Below are 5,964 nucleotides of genomic sequence, written 5' to 3'. Positions count from 1 at the left end.
GCCAGCACCCTTCACAGCTCTCCCCAGCATGGACAGCTGGCAGCTCAGGCTCCAGACCCACTCCAGGCCCTGAGCACAGCTCTAGCCCAGCTATCCTAGGGCAGCGGCACCCAGGCGGGTTATGTGGTTCCCTTACCTGCATCTGCCTCCTGGGGCACCCGTGCCAGTGCCCAGCCAGGTTCGGCTACCTCCCTTGCTGTACTCGACCCTGGCGCAGCCGCTGTCCCTGGCTTGACAGCTGCCCCCCAGATGCCCAGCGCTGTGTCCCATGCTGGGCCCAACAGCCAGCAGCTCCGCCCCCCAGGTGGCAGCACAATGCCGGCCCCTATCAGCATGGGGCTTTTGGCAGCATCTCCAGGTTTGGGGAGAGGAGATGATGTTGCAGCTCTGTGCTCCAGCTTTGGGGCTCTCAGTATCACAGCAGCAATCAGCAGGGCCCTGAGCGGCTCTGGGCAAGCCTAGGCCAGAACACCCTGTCAGGGACCACTGGAGCTAGCACAATGAATCACCCTGTGTCAATAGCCCCAAGTGCCCTTCCCTTCAGTCACATCCCCAGGCACCTAATGAAGCAGAGGTCCAGCTCAGATGGCTGCAGCACTCCCAGGAAGGCCATATGCGGGGGCGGGAGTGTCCAGGCCTTTCCTCCTAGCGGCTCCACCTTGCTGGTCAGCATGGCCCAGAGTAGCCTTGCCATCAAGACCCCCTCATCCCCTGCCCAGCGCCTGATTGGACACAAAAGAGCTGCACCGTGCAACAAGCCATTTTCACATCACAGCCCACCCCCTTGTGGCCCAAGAGGCAGAGGCTTGGCTGAGCCAATAGCTTCCTGGAGAAGTAGCCGTTGTTGCACTTCCTTCCAGGTGACACCGGTGCAAGAATAGTGTGGAATGGGAGACACAAATCTAGTCCTGACCTTTGTGGTCCTAGAGCAAAACCGGGATCCCAGCCAGCCAGCCAACATTCTGTAAGCTTCCCAATCCCTGACCCACCATTTTGAAGGAAGGTCAGGGCTTGGGGCCTTGTCTGTGATCCCAGGGGCCACGGGCCTTGGGACAGTACATGGAGATCCATGTCCCTTTGGCCGCCAGTCTCACAGCTCCCGGGACTCCTGCCGCTGCCCACAGGTTTCCCCTCCTCTCTCCCCATGTTCTTCCCAGAACCTTTTGGTATTGCCCATTAATTAAAACCATTCATTAATTAAAGTTCTAGTTTCTTTGCATAGCTTTCCTGAGTCTCATTTGTGGGTCAAGTGTGCAGAAGTTGGGACTCGAATGGGTCCTGGAATGGGAAGTCAAATGCCATCATTTCCAGGTTCCCGTGGCCCAGCAGAGGGGTTAGGGCTAGAAGGACGGACTCTTGAGCAGTGAGAGTAGGTTTTCCATTTTGGGGATGGGCTTGGGAGAACACTGGCCTGGGGAGGACAAAATGGAGAGACTCACCCTTGCCTATTGGGAGCACTGCTTCTCTCCCACTGGGGACCCACTGGGATGGAATCTTTTAGCTTCACAGCCCTAGGGCAATATAAAGACACTCCTGGCCTAAAGTATGGGTCTGGTATCAAAGATTGTGGCTCAGGGCAAAGGAGGACAGCTTTGCCTTGAGGGTGTGACAGCTCCCTGAGCACTGAGTGACATCCCACTTCACACAAGCACCAGGCCTCCCTCAGTACATCTCTTCCCTCTGCCAGGCATTTGGGGTGCTGCTTCCTGATGGCACTGGGGAGAAGAATGAGGTGCAAACAACTCACCTGTGAAAGGGATGGAGGAGGGACGACAGCTAAAAGGACTATCACCCCGAAAAACTCCTCAGTCCCGTATTTATTAGATACAAGATAACAACCAACAAAGGAGGAAGTTATACATTAGTCATGGGTCTTGTAGGTCAACCAGAAGGAATGGGAGTCCTATGTCGACCACAGTCTTGTAGGTAAACAGAGTAGGGTGTTCCTGGCCCAGCAGCATGGAATTTATAGTTGAGCAAGCGCACATAAAGGGATTATTCTAACAGCAGGTTTTAATGAGGCAGGAGAGACAAAGGAAAAGGGAAACATGCAATGTTCCACCCTGAGTGCCCAGGGCATCCCCAGCTGCTGGGCTTCAAGGATGTGTATCCTGCTCTCCACTGGAGGCCTGCTGCTAGTACAGGTTTTCTCAAGGTCATCGTCAAACATACTTGTGTGACCAGTACAATTTCTCATTAGTGATATTTTAAGCAGTCTATCATTCTGAGGGATGATTACATTTCCCCCTTTTTGTTAATGCAGAAGCAGCAAAATCCATTTTGCAAGTTCTCGAACCATTAGTTGTCAGAAAGATTTCCGTGAGCATCTGAGGACTAAGCATAAGAAGATTATAGCAATAAAAAGTGTCATCATTCCACCTATAATGCCAAGACCAGCTTTTTGACCCAAGCAAAGGGGTTTACATCAGACAGAATATCATTAATCCTTTGTGCGAAACTCACTCTTGGAATTGATTGTAAGGATCGCGAGGAATGCCCTGAATAGAATCTAGAAGCTGTTTAATATCCACAGTTAAACTACCGCCATAATGACTAGTAATATGATGAAATCTTGTTCCATGGTATTTCTGATTCATTATAGGTGTAGGAGTAACACAGAAGGAAGAAACATTCTAATCACACAGAAGGTGAGGCCTTATATTTGGAAGATCTTCTCTCCTATATATATATATTATGGTTTCTTTTAAAATCAGAGTCTCTTTCATGAAATCTTTGATCTAGGACTCTTTGTTGATTCCAAGCCTTGCTAGCATTCTCGTGCCATTTTTGCACAAATTGTGTGGTTTGTACGGTCTGATGCAAGGCCATTCTCGCAGTGGTAGCCATAACAGCAATGGCTATAATTCCTAGAATAAGTCGGTCAGAGGCACAGGTGACAACCCGGATTTGTGATTCTTGTCTGAAGTGTGTAATATGTGTGTGGTGGGGCAGAGGTTGGGGGGACAGTTTTGTGGGACTGAGTCCCTGCTATCTCCAGGTGTCTATGTCCACATAGATAGTGTCAGATTTGAGTTACATTGTAGCACACCTAGCTGGTGCCAGAGAATTGTTGGTGAGTGGAAGACCCCCTCCCACACCTGTGGTGGCATTGCACACAGAACCTTTACGATTCCAAATATGAGAATGTACAAAAAGAAAAGAGAAACCTCACACTTTTTGCTATTTTGACTAAAACAGAAAGTCTAAAATCAAAGCCTGGTTTGCAAATGCACGATGTTGTGAGAAATGTTGTTTTATGAAAGTTTCATTTCACAGGCACCATTGATTACATTATCAACTATTTTCCATTGATCTTCATGTCCAGCTGTCTTCTTTCCCCAGAGGTCTGGCTGGTGGGGCTCAAGGGTCCATGCCTCTAATCACAAGTTGACCCCACTGCCAACCAACCCCAGTTCCTAGATGAGGGCAAAAGGCACCTCATTAACATAACAAAAGAAACCTTTATTGCCATCCTCACTGGAAATTACAGAGGTTTTGTGTCTGAAATGGAGACACAGAACAAATAAGTCTGTTATATTTCTATTTTAGAGAAATAAAAAGCAAAGGAATAACCTAAAGAATGTAAAAAAAAAACCCCTAGATCAGTGAATAAACTTGATGTATTTTTCTAAGTTTTCAATAACTTTCTTTTTGTGGCATGCTTATAACATATTGTAAATGTAAATATAATCTCATTTGGTTATCAGTGATATTTAAAAACACAGGGATATGCCGACAATATTAGTTTAAATATTGTCTTAACTCTCCTGATATTTTAGTACATGAACATCCATTTTTTTCTAGGACTTTTTTTTTTAATTTCTTTTCAGCGTAACAGTATTTTTTGTTTTTGCACCACATCTAGTGCTCCATGCAATATGTGCCCTCCCTAATATCCACCACCTTGTTCCCCCCAACCTCTCACCCCCAGCCCCTTCTAAACCCTCAGGTTCTTTTTCAGAGTCCATAGTCTCTAATGGTTCACCTGCCCTTCCAATTTCCCTCAACTCCCTTCTCCTCTCCATCTCCCCATGTCCTCCATGTTATTTGTTACGCTCCACAAATAAGTGAAACCATATGATAATACACTCTCTTTGCTTGACTGATTTCACTCAGCATAATCTCTTCCAGTCCCATCCATGTTGCTACAAAACCATATGATAATACACTCTCTTTGCTTGACTGATTTCACTCAGCATAATCTCTTCCAGTCCCATCCATGTTGCTACAAAAATCTCTTACTATTCACCCTTTCTGATAGAGGCATAATACTCCATAGTGTATATGGATCACATCTTCCTTATCCATTTGTCCATTGAAGGGCATCTTTGTTCTATCCACAGTTTGGCGACCATGGCCATTGCTGCTATAAACATTGGGGTACAGATGGCCCTTCTTTTCACAACATCTGTATCTTTGGGGTAAATACCCAGGAGTGCAATTGCAGGGTCATAAGGAAGCTCTATTGTCTTGTTAATTTTGGCCATTCTAACTGGCATAAGGTGGTATCTCAATGTGGTTTTAATTTGAATCTCCCTGAGGGCTAGTGATGATGAACATTTTTTCATGTGTCTGATAGCCATTTGTATGTCTTCATAGGAGAAGTGTCTGCTCACATCTTCTGCCCATTTTTTGATATGATTGTCTGTTTTGTGTGTGTTGAGTTGAGGAGTTCTTTATAGATCCTGGATATCAACCTTTTGTCTGTACTGTCATTTGCAAATATCTTCTCCCATTCCGTGGGTTGCCTCTTTGTTTTGTTGACTGTTACCTTTGCTGTGCAGAAGCTTTTGATTTTGATGAAGTCCCAAAAGTTTATCTTCGCTTTTGTTTCCTTTGCCTTTGGAGACATATCTTGAAAGAAGTTGCTGTGGCTGATATCGAAGTGGTTACTGCCTATGTTCTCCTCTAGGGTTCTGATGGATTCCTGTCTCACATTCCTGTCTTTTATCCATTTCGAGTTTATCTTTGTGTATGGTGTAAGAGAATAGTCGAGTTTCATTCTTTTACATATAGCTGTCCAGTTTTCCCAGCATCATTTATTGAAGAGACTGTCTTTTTTCCACTGTATATTTTTTCCTATTTTGTCGAAGATTATTTGACTATAGAGTTGAGGGTCCATATCTGGGCTCTCTACTCTGTTCCACTGGTCTATGTGTCTGTTTTTATGCCAGTACCATGCTGTCTTGGTGATCACGGCTTTGTAGTAAAGCTTGAAATCAGGTAATGTGATGCCGCCAGTTTTATTTTTGTTTTTTAACATTTCCTTAGCAATTCGGGGTCTCTTCTGATTCCATACAAATTTTAGGATTATTTGCTCCAGATCTTTGAAAAATACCAATGGAATTTTGATCAGGGTGGCATTAAAAGTATAGATTACTCTAGGCAGAATAGACATTTTTAAAATGTTTATTCTCCTAATCTAAGAGCATGGAATAGTCTTCCATCTTTTTGTGTTTTCTTCAATTTCGTTCATGAGTGTTCTGTAGTTCCTCGAGTACAGATCCTTTACCTCTTTGGTTAGGTTTATTCCCAGGTATCTTATGGTTCTTGGTGCTATAGTAAATGGAATCAATTCTCTAATTTCCCTTTCTCTATTTTCATTGTTAGTGTATAAGAAATCCACTGATTTCTGTACATTGACTTTGTATCCTGCCACGTAACTGAATTGTTGTGTGAGTTCTAGTAGTTTGGGAGTGGAGTCTTTTGGGTTTTCCATATAAAGAATCATGTCATCTGTGAAGAGAGAGAGTTTGACTTCTTCATTGCCAATTTGGATAGATTTTATTTCTCTTTGATGTCTGATTGCTATTGCTAGGACTTCTAATACTATGTTGAACAAGAGTGGTGAGAGTGGGCATCCTTGTCGTGTTCCTGATCTCAACGGGAAGGCTGTGAGCTTTTTCCCATTGAGGATGATATTTGCTGTGGGTCTTTCATAGACAGATTTGAAGAAGTTCAGGA

This window comes from Neovison vison, chromosome 5, assembly GCF_020171115.1.
Source record: "Neovison vison isolate M4711 chromosome 5, ASM_NN_V1, whole genome shotgun sequence".
In the NCBI taxonomy this organism is placed as follows: Eukaryota; Metazoa; Chordata; class Mammalia; order Carnivora; family Mustelidae; genus Neogale; species Neogale vison.
Note: the sequence above shows the minus strand (reverse complement) of the source record.